Raw genomic sequence first — 17,103 nt, forward strand, 5'->3', positions numbered from 1 at the left:
TCCCTGGCTATTTTTTCTTTATAAGTTAAGAAAAAAAAAAAACGTAGCCAGCAGGCACATGTCTCTAGTGGGAGCTGTCAGCAATCTCCCACAGCTAAAACTATGGCGAGCACACTTTTCGAATTTAAACATGGTGAATTCTTTTGTGTCCATTTCTAATAATTTAGATGATGACAATATGGTATCACAACAGAGTCCTTTTCCTTGAGTTTAAACAATTCATTCTGACATTCTGTACTTAAAAAAAAGTGTATATAGTAATGATTATTAGACAAACCCTGAGTTCTGACATAATGACATGAGCAGAAAAACTCTTTAGGATTGAGAATTGTGGGTGGGATCCTGTTTTAGGTTTGATGTAACGGAAATTGTTGACTAATGAAAAAGAAATCCAAATCTGTCTCATGTCCAGACCATGACTGTGTAGTTTTATGACTTCACTTTGTGGCTTGTCCAGCAGCACCTATTGAGATTCCTTCCTGTGAGGCCTGGAATAAAAGTAGACCATTAATAGGACAGTGGCAGTAAATATTTAGAAATGTCTGTTCTACTAACTGCTGTTTGCCAAATATGATTTGTCAGCAATTCTTTCTGAGAAACTGTTTTATAGCTTGTTGTTAATGGCTTAAGCTTCATTCTGGAGAGGCCTTTTTAACTATTACAGCTCTAAAGCTGCAATAATGTCATGGGTTTAAGCAATTATCTGTCTTGTTTTTATTCTTTATAATTCACATGAAAAAAGGCCACAGGCAATAAAGTACAAACTATCAAATTATGGTAAAATACTTCTTAATATTAAATGCAATAAAAAGTGAAGGAATGTAATTGTGTCTAAAATTCTGTTGTTAAACAATCCTTGTTAATAACCCTTTAGGCATGCTTGATCAGCACTGGAAAGCTGGTAACTACCATTTATGCTTGTTTCTCCATGTAAGCTGAAACCAGGAATGCCAAACAATAATAAGAACAGTGCAGTGAAAATTTGTGAAAAACAATGAAAACTTTAGTGCAACTTATGTTTCCTGTGGATGTTTTCTTCCTGTTGTGTTTCTTTTTATGATTGTAAGTAGTCAGGAAGCAGAATGATGAGCCACTCATGGATAAGTGACTCTGGCTAACAGAAGCACACAGATCTAACCTTGATGACCCTCTGACAGCCTTTGTATCACTAAACTGTACATTGTTTCATTTCTGTATTTGTCATGATCGTTTTAAGGGATCTGATCCACATGCAGAGAACCACTCAGAGAACACGGGAAAAGTCAAACAGGGTTATTGAGGTAATAGTACAGGAGATGGATCTGGAACTCAGTGAACTGGTGAACCGGAACTGGAAAATCTGGAGGGGAGATCACAGTGATCAATTCAGGGACCGTTGGAAAACAGACTGAGGTTTGAGTTCTGTGGAGGCGGGACTCACGTTTGAGGGGGTTCTTGTTAATCTTTGAATCCAGTCAGTGTGGGTTTATCCAGAGAAGAGGGAACTCATTGGACAGGTGGACATTCGTCGGACCCGGGGGGAGCAATGGAGCGGACTGTCACTTTTTTTTCGAAAGGGACTTGAACGGCACATGTGGATGTTTTCCCCTGCTCAGTGTAATCCTTCCAGGGGGAGAAGGCCAGGCATCCAGTTACACAGGAAGGCTTCCTGCCGAAAGGCAAAGACAAAAACAATGTTAGACTCAGAGAAACAAAGGTTCAGGTTAGACTCAGCTAAGCTCAGCTTGGCTAGAGTACCCAAAACTGGCACTTTGGTGTCAAGGTAGTGACAGTCCACTGCTCAAATACTCCTCAGTAATGATCCAAGGAGCCGCAGATGTGCAGGAGAGCCAATGAGGACAGGGCACCACCTGGTGGTGGAGGGAGAAAAAAAATCCACAAACAACCCACACAAATGGATTCCTAACAGTATTTAGTTTTCCTATTATTTCTTTTCAATGTTTTGTAATTGTTAGTTTCAGCTCCTTGTGTTTGTGCCACTGTTTTTGGCTTTAAAAATCACCTTCTTTCATTCAATACTATTCCATTTGTTAATAGATCCCCTCAGACTCTGCTGGTTTCAGTAGGAAGGCCTCACTACTTGAGTGTATTGGCCCAGGAAAAAAGTTTGATCTATTACTTGCTGTATTTAAAATATCCATTATAATGTACTTACTGTAATTCCTGCTTTTAGGTGTGTATATAGTTTAGACTGGAGCTGTGTATTTATGGAATTCATTATATTATTTTATGTTTTTTTTTGTTTTTTTTTAGTTGATTGAAATTAACTGATTTCCTTTTTACATATTTATTTATGTAGTTTGTATCTGATTTAACCTACATTTATTGGGGTTTGGGAACATATTCAGTTTCTATAGTTTTTGTTTTTTATAGCTTCCCACCAGATGAAATCGGTGAGATAATGGGCTGGGTTGACCTGCAGCTGATCATTCACAGCTGCGGGAAACTAGTCCCATCAGCTAAAGGGTATAAGAGGAGCCTGCTACCAGCTCTCTGATTCCTGACTGGTAACCCTAGTGAAAATATCAAGCCCTCTGAACAATTTTGAAGCCTTGGAAAGTTACCATTGAACCGATCAGACAAAGCTTGACAAAACTCTACACCATGCTGGATACATAGAGCATGTATGTATCCAGCATATTACAGATTTGGATGGTGTCATCGGCTGGATAGTTATGAGAACTACCTTTGAGTGAGTGTTCTTATTGCATTAATTCGTAACTGAAGTTTGTTATAAAATACTTACAATAGAACAACTATCTCCTCCCAATTTTAGAGTATAAACACAACAATAGGAACTGTTGCAGTAGCACGCACTGTACCCTTTTAATATTAATATTTTCATATTTTTTTCAAAAACTGCCCAAAGAACAGTATTATACAGTAGTTTATACAGTAGCATAATTACATAACGATCAACTCAAAAAGGCTTTGATAGCTGTTATACATCAAAAGGGCTATTTATCACATTTAAATTTCAGAAGCCAGATATTTTTTATTTTATTATCAGTACTCTCATTATGGAAAGCACAACAGGTTCTGTCTCTGATCCTTTTGTCAATCCTAATAGCTATAGTAATGAGATCTTCCAAAGACCCTGGTAAGCCAGTTCATCCTTTATGTTCTTATTTAGTGCTTGTAGAAAAGCTCCTTCTAATACCTCTGTGTTCCAACCAGAAGAGGCAGCCAGGGTTCTAAAATCAATTGCAAAATCTGCTACCGCTTGACGACCCTGCCTTAAATTCCACAACATGCTTGTAATATATGACCGTGATTCAGTATACCCAAATGTCTGTTTAAATGCAGACACAAACGAGTCATAAGTGCCCTGAAAAAGGACTTACTGTCCAAGTTTGGCATCTGCCTATTATAGCACTCTTCCCCTTAATAAGCCAATGACTTAAGAGATTTTTGCTGCATCTGTTTGGAAGCTTTGGGGTGAACAAGAAAAAAACAAAAGAGCATTGTAACAAAAAAAAAAAAAAAAACACATTTACCTATCTCTCCTGAATAGGGCTCAGGTGTGGGTGGAGAGACTCCTCTGAAATGTACGGGGACACAGGGTGTTTGTGCTGGACCAGCAGAGGCGCTGGCTTTAGATAAGAGGTGGCACTACGACCGGAGATGGACCTGTGGGATACGGATCTGCAGGAACAAGTGTTTGGTAAAGATCTTTGAGAATTTCAGAAAATTGCTCTAATCTTTGGTTTGTATTTATGTGTTGCTTTAATAAAGAGTTAAGCATGGAGTCACGATCCATCTTATATCAGAGATCTGATTGTTCCTTATGTTCCTAACAGAGCACTTCGCTCTCAATCTGCAGGTTTACTAGTGGTTCCTAGAATTTCTAAAAGTAGAATGGGAGGCAGATCTTTTAGTTATCAGGCTCCTCTCCTGTGGAACCAACTACCAGTTTCAGTCTGTGAGGCAGACACCCTGTCTACTTTTAAGACTAGGCTTAAAACTTTCCTTTTTGATAAAGCTTATAGTTAGAGTGGCTCATGTTATTCTGAGCTATCTCTATAGTTATGCTGCTTTAGGCTTAGACTGCTGGAGGACATAGGGACCCCTTGTTCATTATTCTGCTTCATTCTATCTCTATTCTCAAACTCTGCAGAATCTATTGGTTCAATCTCTAATGTTCTGCTCTCTGCTTTTTCTCATAGTAGCTTCAAATCGTCTGTTACTGTTTGGCTGTGACTGCATTAATAATTTAAGTGACTCTAAGGTGCCTTAATTTGATATATAATAGTAAGTATATCTTCACCATGATAGTAGAAAATGTGGTAATGATGTATGTCACAATAAAAAAAAAAATCCCAACAACACTTAAAAATCCCAAACCCTATGGTAATTCCAAAACTTTGTGAAAGCAACATGGGCTAAGTAAATCTCATTGATGAGAAACAAATTCCAAGATCTTTTGCTGGTGTCATATACACAGTTTCTTTTTTTAAAGCTGTTTAAAATTATTATTATTTTTCTAAGCAAAAGTCAGTCAAAAAAGTACAAGCCTGTACATTTGTTTCAGTGAGGGATTGAGAACAAGTGCTGAGTCAACGTAGGGTTGTATTATTCTTGTGTGATGATGACCAGAGTGATTCTTTTTGGCCAAAGTAAAGTTATAGCAAAATCTTTTAACTGTGTAGAAAACTTGACATAGTAGCTAAATATTGCAGAAAGGTATTGGAAACTGTTTAAGCATGATGTTCATGGCAAAAGGCAAAAAACATATGGTGTCACTGGTGAATTCTACTATCATTGCCTTTTTTAGGGTTGTTGAATATGTGTTAAAATAGGAATGAACTCACTCTTTAGGCAAGCACATGCTGTTAATGGGTTTTACTCTGTGGGGCTCCATTGAGATCATAACATCATGGGATTTTTTCCTTGCACATTTTCCAGTGAGAGGAAAATATGCATGTTTAACTCATTGTCACATTAGAATCCCTGAGACACTGTGAATGTGTATGAAGTATGAAGCGTGACTAATTCATAGCAAATCAAGCCAATAAACGACTGGTCTTTTTTGATATTGCGAGACAAGATTGTAGAGTAACCCAAAAAGGAAAAAAGAAAAGTACAAAACAATTTTTATAAGAGCTTTTAAAGCAAACAAAGCTGTGCATTGGCAACTCATGCTAAATGCCCAATATTATGCTGTTTTAGGCTTTTCCACGTCACCTAAAGGCAAATAAATGATTAATTAATCACTTTAGCCTTACATGTTTTTTCTTGTTATCAGATAAATATGTTTCTTTCAGCTTTAAAGAAAAAACTTGCCTTCAAAGCAAAGCCTCATTCCCATCTTCCACCCATTTTCTGTCACCATTGTAGCACACCACTGCTAAATACTGAACAAAGTCAGAGACCTCCTGTGGCCAACATATTTTTAATATATAACATTTACTAAAAAGCATAAGCTAAAAGGGAGCAGCTGTTTAGACAGACAGAGATGCATTAATTAATTAAATTTCTACTTTGTGCATTGCTTTAATGAAGGAATAGTATAAAAAATAGTTAAATGCAAAAAGATTGTTTTTGCATGATATAGCTCTTTTAAATAATTGATCAAACATTTGCTCTTAAAGATGCTCAGATTTCATTATCATTGTTAGTTAGTTTAATGTACTGATTCTATCTGTATTTTCCCACTCTGCGGAAGCTGGTATTTTGATCTCTAAAAATATGCTCTCTCTGCTTTTTCTCATAGTAGCTTTGCCTCGTCTGTTCCTGTTTGGCTGTGACTCCATCCTGGAGAGAAATATCAACTATGCTGCTGCCATCAACACCTTTGTTTATAGATGTTGGAGATTGGCCTGTTTTTCACGTGTAGTCCTGTTTCTCTGACTGTGACTGGCTGGATGTGCTCTCTTCATCCTCTGACATGGGATTTAGCTCGAAGCTCGTCTGCCTGGCTGTGTTTACTGGATGGGGCCGCCTTTTACAGTTAATTTTGTATCTCTGCTTCTGTCTCCTCAAACCCCAGTTGGACTCGACAGATGTCCGCTCACACTGAGCCTGGTTCTACTGGAGGTTTCTTCCTGTTAAAAGGGAATTTTTCCTCTCCACTGTCGCTACAAGCATGCTTAGTGTGAGGGATTGCCTTCGAGTTAATGAGTCGATGCAATCAATTGGTTTTCCTTAGATAGAAAACTTTGAATCAATTTGACTGGATGACTGGTGAACTGTAAGAGATTACATGTTGAATTGGCCACTATTTAATTAAAAGATAATGTTGCAAGCAATAAGCACCAAGGAGGAACTTTGGTGAGAGAAATTGGAAGGGACAAGTAGTTAAAAGTGGTTTCCTAAATTCAAATCTATGATGTAATACGATTATGCTACTCTTGTTGGGTGAAATCAAAGAAAATACTTTTTCCTCCAGATGTTGTCTTACTCCATTATATTTCAAACCAATCTGCATCCAGAGTGACTCCTTTATTACCAATTTGGATTTAATGCGCGACACATTCAGGTCATGCAGGTTACAGTATGCTGCATACCTTCTGCTTTACGATTGTTTGCAGTGTTTTGGACTGTTTGAATGCTGCAGGCAGCTGGATTTTAAATTCACTTGATTTATTCTCTGTATCCTAAATACTTACATTCAGTGCGTAACTGTTTTAGGTACAAAGAAATGCTGTCAACAGCAGACAAAGTTTGGTTCCCTACTGTTGTTAAGGAAGAATTGCTGGGTTCATACGTCTGTCTCAAAAATGCAGGGCTGTACTGGATGTTCTTTATTTTAATTTGTGTCTCCTAAAATAGTTCAAAACACATATATATATATATATATATATATATATATATATATATATATATATATATATATATATATAACTGCATAAGAGATGTGTTTGAGTAAAATATAAATTGTCTATCCGTTTGGGAGTATAATCCAATCTATTTGTCTAATTTCCAGTCAGTGATCACACAATCTTCCCAACTCAGTGAGATTAGACTTTATTCAAAGCCAACAATCAATAGCAGCACCTTCTCCTTGTTGAGTTAATTCGACTTTATCTTTCACTGATTTGTAGCCAATTATTTACAAGCTCACAGAGAAAGGTAATTAGTCCTTTCAGAATGCCCCTTTTTCAGGGGTAGTAGAATATTAGACTTTGCTCAGTTTCTTACATTATATACAGTCATTCAAACTTTTTAGTTAGTATCAGTTAGACCTATAAGCTATTTCATTATTGTAAACTAACATTGCAGACAACTTGTGTTACTTTTGTGAATACTTTTTATGTAGTATGGGATTGTTTTGTGTATTTTATGTACAGTAATTTCATGTCCCTGTCTTAAATGAATATTCATAAAATCATCATCTTATAATAGTGGGTAAGCAAGAGACTGGAACAGAAAAGATAGTAATTCTAAAACATCCCTGATGTTTAATAAACACTGATGTAGACCAAGGAAATTGCATATCAATATAAAATGTTATGACTTAAACAGATAACAACGCTGGGATTCAAACATCCTGTAAATGTCTCTTTAGTTTGGCTGCTTATTTTTGCCTGGAAGGTCTGACACCGGAAAAAAGTAATTTTTTTTTCATAAAAAGTATTGTTTATCTTTATATAAAACAAAAGCACCGTGCCTTGTGAGGAAAAGCTTCTGATGTAAAATAAGTCATGTAGAAAGAAAAAGAAGTGGTTCATTACTTAAATCAAACCCAACTGCTGTCCCATTTACAAGCTAAGAGAAGATAAAGGACTAGGGTGCTTAAATTGTAAATTCCAGCAAGTTATAGTACAGTGCATAAAATGTTAAAGATAGCTGGAGGTTCTTCCAAAGTGCAGGGAAAACAACTTCTATAATTAAGGCATACTGTACTTGGTCAGGCCATTGCCCTGCTTTCCATATGCAGCAGGGATTTAAATCTGATGCGTAAATCCTAACACAATTATGGGATCAGCAGTGATGCGTGAAATGACCTTGCTGACAGGGATAGATATAATTTAAGAGGAAATTTTTCACTGTGTCTGCATCTGTCCAATAGCTCCCCATTGGAAGTTTGTGGGAGGATTTTTTTGTTGATCAGTTATCAAGAATGCAAGAGCTTTTCAGTTTTTCATATCAAAAGAACACAGATCTAAAAGAGAAAGGCTTTCTTTTTTTTTAAAGGCAAAAGTTAATCTCATTGCAAACTACAAGAAATTGAGAAGTCTCTAGAACCATATTTCTTGGCAAATCATGATTCCCAAGAACAGAACTCTTATTTATCTTATATCAGCTTCCATGGGATAATAAATATATATGCCTCTTCTCTTTTTCCATTCAGGAATATCAGAAAAGCCTTACCTTCCGCCTCTTGGGACTTCCTGTTCTGTTGATTTGGTATAATGACTTGGCCAGGAACGTTGCTTGCTTAGGTGTTTTACCAGCAAGGAACGTGTTGATGTTATGATTAGACTGAATGCAGTAAAACAGTGTCCCCTAAGACATATCATATGTCTTCTTGTGGAAATTGGTTTAGTGGTTCTGTACTGCACACAAGAAACTGCGTACTTTGGGTGTACAAATGCAGATGAATAATGTTTAAATAATACTGCTTTATGAGTTAATACACCAGAGTAGTATTGGTTCTTGCGCAGGCGGCATCCTGCACCAGGCTCAAATTCTAGAAAAAATAATAAAACTCTCACCTCACAGCAACTACTAGGTGGAGGAATCTGGACTGGAAAGGGATTTCCAAAGGACCGTGAACCTAGAAAACATTCAAACTGGTTTGAGAATGAATCATGTTATATGGAAAAAAAAAGCCCTTACATGGTAGGAACTTGACTGAGTTAAATTACCTCTACATAGTTCTGAGAAGTGGATCTGGTAAATATCTAGCCAAAATTGTCTGAAGCTTGTTTATGGCTACAAACCAGTGCAAACTCTTCAAATTGAGCTTCCTTACACTTAAAATGTGTATGAATAATTTTACCATTTGAGAGTTAGAGAATTCTTGTGACTTAAACTTTTGCAACCAATCTATATACTAAAATGTATTAAAGTTATGTGTTGTTTAAATCCACCATAGAAAACAAAAATGTGTTTATGGTTTTTTTAGCAATAGCCTAAAAGTAAGCCAGAGACTGTCATGCGCTTGCATGTGTATGCTTTAAACCCGCTTTGTAGGATTGGTCATTGAAACATGTTCCGACCCTTAAAGGCCATTAATGGGCGGAGAAACAGTCACCAGACATAACACACAAATTTCTCCCCCACAACATTTAAACACACGTTTGCCCTCACCTCCCCCTTTAGCTGCAAGATCAGCATACCAGTGTGTGAGCCTTGTGGTCTAAAGGGGAAAGATGGAAAAATTGCACAAGCCGGAAAACCTATGCATGCGTACCTCTTAGAATTTTCTGGTTTTTGTTCCCATCAGCGTTTGTCATCAGAGAAGGAAAAGAAGGTTGGAGGCAGAAAAGAATTGAGGCTATCAAATGAAGCAATTACAAGCTTCTGGGCCTGGATTTTCCATTAGTTCATCTCTGCAGCTTTTGGTCTTCAACATAAAGGCTCTGCAGGGTCTCCTGGAGAAGGACTGTTTCTGGGACTGATACTGTAGATGTGCAAGCTTTGCTTTTTAACAGTCGCGAAACAATGGAATTTAAGAACCTATAACTGCTCCTGCATCCCTGAGATCTTGCAGTACGCATTTGTCTTCAGTTTTCCAAAGTCCCCTCCTCTTCCTCTTTAGTTCAGCATGATCTCTTTTATAGGCATTATCCTTGCTTATTACTTTGAGTGTCTTTTTTCCAACATTGTACTAGTAATTTTCTCTTCTTCAAGGTATCTTCCTATAAAACAAGACTTCACCTGAAAAATGAGGACTTTGATGTGAACTCAGGTTCAGCTGCAACACAGCCTGTCTGGGTATTGTTATGTAACACTTTCACAGCTCCCACCTGCTTTAGACAGGTTACAAATTGCATGGCAATAAGTGTTGCACAACTGTGTTTCTTTATACCAGACTCTGTGCAAAGGAAGGAGAAAGATCATGTCTGACGATGATCAAATCTTCTTGATGGTTTTTGCATATGTTGAGTCCCTGGTCTGAGGCAGAGTAACTGCTAAATCTATTTGGGTCAAAGTGATTATATTTCAACCCTTGTTCCTTACCTCAGCAATTTAAGGGGGGTTCTTGGGGCCACAACTCTATCTTCTAAATGTTTCTACGTCTTATGGAACATAGTTTTAAAGAAAATAAAAGAACATTGATAAAACACAGAGTATAATCTGGAAAACATTTATATTTAAGCCTGAAGGATCTGAGAAGGCCAAGTCGGGATTTATGTGCATTTCACTTTATAATCTCTTAAAATTCATCCGGTTTCTCACACCTTTGATTTGGTTCTCATCACCAAGATGGCAGATCCTTGCGGATTTACCTTTTATAAAAACATGAAGGTTTAGGCCTGATTTTACCAGTTTAATGGATACCATGCTGTCCAATCTAAATGTAACTTTCAAAGATTAATTGTTTTCTATTTTGTTTCATATGAGTCTAGAACTTGTATATGTTAGAAATGGTTATTTTAAAATAAAGAGGAGTAAGATATTAATATTCACTTGAAAAGTGATGAAGTTAAGGAGAAATAAAAACAGCATTGTTTTGTCTTTAGGAAAGAAAAGTTGAACATTTTCCTGACCTAAGTTCCTCCTTCTACAGTTTAGCTTTGTGGTCTCTGTAGCTTGGTAAGAAAAAAATTTTAAGTTTTGAATTAATGCGGGTCCCAGAATCACCGCAGGCCCCTGACAATGCCCTTATCGTCCATTTAATCCACTTCTTGTCCTGTCTGTAGATTAGGGTAGATGATGAGTCTTGATAGATTTTCCAGTGATACTGATCTCTTTCAACTTTTTCTTAAAGGATAATCAGTGTTTATAAATGTGTTCTAAAGAACTTATGAAGCCTTTATAAAACAGTTCCATGTATATTGGGATTAAACAACATGCAAATTACTATATTTTCTGTTTAAGTGATCTATTAAAGCAGTTTGTAGGACTTTACTGTGTGAAGTAAGAATGTACTGGCACATTTTTCAGATTTTTCTTTGTACACGTTAAAATCTTTTCATTGTTACAGTATGTCGATTTAAAAAAAAAAATAAGATGCAAAATGTATATAATGTTAAACTAATGTGAAAAAAAACCCAATTTGACAAAACCATAAATTAATTCACTTTCAAGGAACATTTGTTTGGCAACTGTCAATGTGAATACAGGCCAACAGTTGGAGACTGTTTTACAGCTTTTGGCACACCTCACCTCAACATGTTACAGCCTTGACCTTTGGCCCTACATCATCATACAAATCTTCCAGACCAGAAGGAAAGAGGGTTTTCTTGTCTCTGCTTTTGAGGCTAACAAGTTTTCCAGTTGTAAGCTATTACTGCTATAAGCTGAAAGATTCTCTGTCTGAAGTATGGCTGCGTTAAACATGCAGGCTTACTTAAATTTTCAAGGTCTGATAGTTGCCTGTGGCAAAAAGTATGTTTATTGCTTATATGTGCAAATAAGAACACTGTTAAATCATGTTATGTTTCAGGTTACAACTGATGTCTCAAACCACAAATGTTTTAGCTGAATAAGACAAACTTGTTTACCAAGTTAACCCCAGTTTGTCCTTTTAATAGGGGAGATAACCATTTGTAACTGTTGGTCCACATTAACCCTACTAGAGTCCAAATTCAACAGATGTCCAAATCGATAAGAACATGGAAGCAGCATGCTTCTTATCGCCAATTTAATTAACATAGCACCTATTCAAAAGGGCCCTTCCCGGGCAAATTCCAATCGAATGGCAGCCCACTTCCCTACAATTCCCAGCAAAATTCCCCTCCAACTTCCTGGCAGTGGAGTGACCCCCTCCTGCTCCTGGGCATGCATATTTTTTTACTCTGACTCCAAACTTTATCTGAATTACAGGGTCTGACCAGGAGAAGGCGTTTCTCTTTAGATCTTAATGTCCACAAATCATGAAAGAAAGTTTTAGTACAAGGATTGATTTTTAAAAAGGAATTGCAGGGGACCAGCCAAGAGCCCGTCAAGGAAACTGCTGTGTATCACCTCCTATATCACTCCGGCAGGTGTGATATGGTTGCCCGAAATCCTTTGCATAAAGCATGTATAGGCGCAGCCAACTTCACAGAGTTTGTCAAAAACCCATTATTTCTTCGCATTTACTCTGTGTGACACATACTAATGTACACACCTTTATATTTTCGGGGTTTTCTAAATATTTGTTTGTTTTCTTAATTTTTTTATGACTGTTTTTGTAGATTTTTACTGGAAAGCTGTAGTCCCAATTTGAACAGCATCATGAATATACATGTCCATCATGTAATCAGTTTCTATTTTCTATTGTTCTTACTGTTGACCCCACCAAAGGTAGTAGGAAGTAGGAGCTCAAACTTGCGGTGTTTTCAATAAGCCCAGTGCTTAACTTTTCAAAATTGGATGGAGATTACAGTCCCTGCAATAGCCAGTGACAAGAATGCTATTAATGGTTAAGCTAAGATTTTTCTCAAAGCTGATGATTGCACATTTTTATAGCTTTATATTCAAAGTAAAAGCTCATGCATTTGGCACCTTCCTTTAGTTTCTCCTTGTCAGCAGCTAGCAACATTAGGTAGCCGACTCATCATCATCATCATCGTTTACTACAGGTAAATAAGCCTAGTGTTTAAGATGAGGTTAGCATGGTACCTAAAACAGGCACTTTTGAATACTGACTCTTATTCCCAGGTTGGGGACATCAAAATTGTATCATTCAAATGAAATTTGAATGGTACAAATCCCAAGCCTTTCCTAGATGGCTATCTGCAGATAAATCAAAGTAATTTTTTTGTTTTTTTAATGAACATTGTATGATCTCAAGGCCCCATACATTTAGCTTTATGAACCTAAGTAGGGTCCTGACCCTAACTTTAAGAACCACTCATTGAGAACAAAATGTTTAAACATTTACTGGTGAAATGTTGCAACTTTAAGGGTTTGTTTGCAGTATTTAAACACAGAATCACACTTTCAGTTATGCTGTCGGCCCTCTACAGTCATCATATTGTTGCTGTTATGTGTCATTTAAAGATCCACAAAAATGCAGTGAAGAAGCATAACAGACTAAGCTTTATCTGTCAGGTGTCCAACGAGTTCCATCACGCACTGAAAATATTTTACATTATATTTTACTCCTTTTACGTGTAGGAATGCCCCAACAACTGGAAACTAAACCAACTATGTACTCTGTCCAAAAAATATTTATTGCTGCCATTTCTTAAGTAGTATGTTAAGCACTGGCACATACCGTACAGTAAATGACAAACTGTAGGGTCATGTTGAAAATATTAGCTTAATTTACATGTACGCATAAACACGTTAGAGCTTTTTATTTATCCCATGGGTGTGACATTGTTACCTTTTCCTACATTTATTTTAGAACTTATTTTGAAAAAAATATTTTTTTTTTTCGTTAGATATTTATGGTTTCCGTCTTACTCTTACTCTAAGAGAGATGTGCTTTCATGGTATCCTCTGTGTATTTCTGTAATATCCATGAATCAAATTGTGTGTGAATCGCAGACTGACTGTGTTTGGAGTTACAGTTCATACTTTAGCTTCAGGCAGCTGCTGAGGAGGAGCTCTGGCAGATGACCGTTTGGCCTCATGTGGACCTCAGATGTTTGAAACTACCAGAAAGGAGAATTCCACAGAGTACAGGCAATAATTCATCAGGGGTAGACATAAAACAGTCTGACAGGGTTGGTAGGTGAGATGAACATGGCTAACAGTTATGGGGAGGATGGCCTAGCAGGAAGGTCATTTTAGAATCAGGGAAAAAAGGCACAGGAAGGTTATGGTCCTACTGTAAACTTAGGACCGACTTTTCTGAGAACAGACATGGTTTTAATTTAAGCAATGGGGTCTCCATTGCAGCAAAGCAAGGGTATAGACTGGAGGCTTAAAATACAGCATGAACTTTACTAACCTTTGCTTGAACTTATCAGATAGAGCTATCTTCAAGATAATCTAAATAACTACAAAAGGAAAATTAGATAATGAGGTATTGTACAGTGAATTAAACTCTCAATGTGAACAGCAAACATTACTGAAAGGAAATCTGTTTTATATTGCATTGGAAAACATTTTCAACAAATTCTGTTTCTTTATAAGTTTAAGCAAGTTCCTGTTTATATTGGTATCAGATGATTTTTGGAGGAGATGTGATCCTTTGCTGGATGACAAAACGCTAGTCATCTTGATTGAGAAATGTTCCCAGGTGTGCAGCAGCATGCTAAGGTGTGCAACACCCGTGGACAGCGCAGTCCTGCCAGTCTCCTTACTGATCAGTCTGCTTTCTCACCATGGACCAACAAGAAAGCTCAACTGATTTCCTGCAGTTCTCCATCTCCAGATTCTTGTTGCTTTTGTAAATAAAACATTAAAATTCATTCACCAGGTGATTATGCATGTGGGTAAAAGAAATCTACAAACAAACATGACACCTGTAGAGCAGCCATGGGCTTCTTGGCTACCTCTCTAAATTCAGATGGATCTTGGCTTGAACAGTGCTAATAACTAAACTCTTCTTTAAATGTAACCATATCTTTTTTGCCGACCTTTCAAATATGTTTATCACTCTTTTGTATTTGTTTGTTAGCTAATGTTTATATCAAACCCCTGAGGTATTCACAAAACAGCTGTGTCTATCCCACAATTAAATTAACCAGCTTGACTCTTTTGAAGGACTTTTCTTTTGATTTTTTCGTCATTATTTAAACAATGTCAGGTGCTAGATGCACCTGACACTGTTTAAATTATTGAAAATGTTTAAAATAATGGCAATTATTATTATTATGTACCCTTTTGTGTTTGTCTTCCTTAAAAAAATCTCCCTAATCACGATGCAATTTGCTGACATATAACAAAATATGGAAAAGTACGAAAAGTCTTAAAAGATTTTTAATATCTGATTTTTAATTAAAGGTAAACAAAAACTTGCAGTGCCTCAGTTATCTTGTTGAACAGATTCTGAGCTACTTGGTTCCCTTTTTCCCCTCACACCATAACAAATAATCCTTGACTGTCACAATCAGAACTAAACTTGTCTCCAAACATCCAAATCCATCAACAGTAGCCAGATTTACAGATAGAAATGAAAATAATGGAAAGACTGTAGTAGTCTCATTGTTTCCATTAAGGGGGTTTAATGGTCAGCATCATCCACATGGGTGGACTGCTTTTTCTCTTCTTCATACAAATAAAGACAGTGGTCCTAGAAAAACAACTGATGACACAGATCACCAAATAGATGATTGGCTAGGATTTCCTAATGTTTTTTTTTTAAATTAATATGACTGTATTACCTGTGTTGCCCAACTGTGAATTGTTAACAGACACACAGAGGGAGAGAAAAGAAACCATGTGTTGAAATAATACAGCAAACATGGCCTGCATTGTTTCATCTGAGGATAATGGGAAAAGCATCCTTACATTGGATTTGGGACTTAGTGAACAGGCATATTTGGCAACCGAAATGATCCAGAAAGCCTGCTTCCACCAATAAACTGCTTTAATAGGACACAGGAGAAGTGATGAGAGAACAACTGTCAAAGTCATTACAAGCCCCATTAGGTTCTAAGAAGAATCTCGACAGATAAAAAGGTTGCCAGAGCCAAAGATAATATTTTCTAGAGATGTTATCTTTTCTTTTTTTTGCCTCTGGATATAACATTTTCCTTTGAACCTTAATGACTCTACATTGCACTTCAACATATTCTGATATACTCCAAGTATGATTTATAATCACTTGGAGGTGTCACCTGAAAAACATAATAAAACACAAGATAAAACACAATGCATCTGAATGCTCATCTGAAATATAAAACTTAAAATCCTATTCATCTGTTAATTGTCTATTCCTTCTTTCATTTGTGGAAAAAAAAAACTGTAATGTGTTCAGATCAACTCATGAAACAAAGGGGTACCAGTAGATAAAGCATTATTTTGGTAAATTGATATTTTCAAGAATGATTTGAATAATCAGAAACCACCAAACAATAAGATAATTGATTCACTCCTCTTTCCAGCAGCATGTGGCATTATTTCAGCCGTGTGGGTTAGCTTCTTGGGAACAGCAATTTTACATGGAGGACCCCCATTGGGTCACAGGATGTCCTTAGAGGCTCTGTCATGAAAAAGAGCATCAGCTACAGTCTGATCACATTTATCAGGGGTAACCAATAAAAAATCAGTGGGTGGGGACAGAATAAAGAAAATCAACCAGTAAAGATCCGGAGACATTTTTATTTATAATCTATATCTTTAAACAGAATTTAACACTGAAATAAAATGCTGGATTTTATGCATCCATGCTATACATTGACTATTGAAATAAAAAATAGAGGGAAAAAAAAACAAGAAAATGTTTTTTACATTTTAGAATCTGTTTTTTTAAGTAGAGAACAACAATCGCTCAGCTTTTTATATAGACAGTTTCCTGATTCACATATTTTATAAAACACCTTTACTGACCGTTTTTTTCTTTCTTTCTTTTTTATAGCTTAAAGCTGAAGTCTGTAAGTTTTTAAAAATCACTTTTTTGTCATATTGGCTAAAACTGTCCCTATGCCCAGACAGCAGTACATGTGATATGTAACCTGTGAAAAAAACTGCTTCAATTGGTCCCGCCTACTGCCTGTATTTCAATCTGGAGAAAAAAATTTGAGACGAGTCAAAACAACCAATCACAGCCAGAGGAGCGTCTGAAGGAGTGTCAATCACCGCTCACACACGCTGATACCCCCCCACCCCCCCACCCCCACCGCTTAACCTGCGCAGTCAGGAGGACGCGCGTGGAAGTCATGGCGGAGCGACAGCCACCAGCGAAAGAGAAACTGCCCTTACTGCCCCTGCCGACAGCTGCTTACACGGCAAACTAATGAGAGAAGTGGGCTTTAGGTTGCCCTGCAAGGCTTATAAAACAGTGTTTAAATGGCGAAAAAGCCATTCTCAAGCACATATCAAGGTGCTCATTCGTGAGCCTGGATCCATATTTATTTTTGATTATGTTCATGGTGGAGAATCCTGCTTCAC

General features: G+C 36.9%; 1 long non-coding RNA gene across 1 annotated transcript in view; it reads right to left on the minus strand.

Annotated features, from left to right (window-relative positions):
- Positions 1-1,255: 1,255 nt before the first annotated feature.
- The window catches only part of LOC119773630, a 28,657-nt gene continuing 12,809 nt past the window's right edge, over positions 1,256-17,103 (minus strand). The window contains exons 2-3 of the long non-coding RNA XR_005279439.1: positions 1,421-1,648; positions 1,256-1,339 (exon numbers count right to left, since the gene is read on the minus strand). This is a non-coding gene — a long non-coding RNA (uncharacterized LOC119773630). The remainder of the gene's footprint in view (positions 1,340-1,420; positions 1,649-17,103) is intronic.

Source organism: Cyprinodon tularosa, unplaced genomic scaffold, assembly GCF_016077235.1.
Source record: "Cyprinodon tularosa strain WSP-4 unplaced genomic scaffold, ASM1607723v1 ctg772, whole genome shotgun sequence".
Classification (NCBI taxonomy): Eukaryota; Metazoa; Chordata; class Actinopteri; order Cyprinodontiformes; family Cyprinodontidae; genus Cyprinodon; species Cyprinodon tularosa.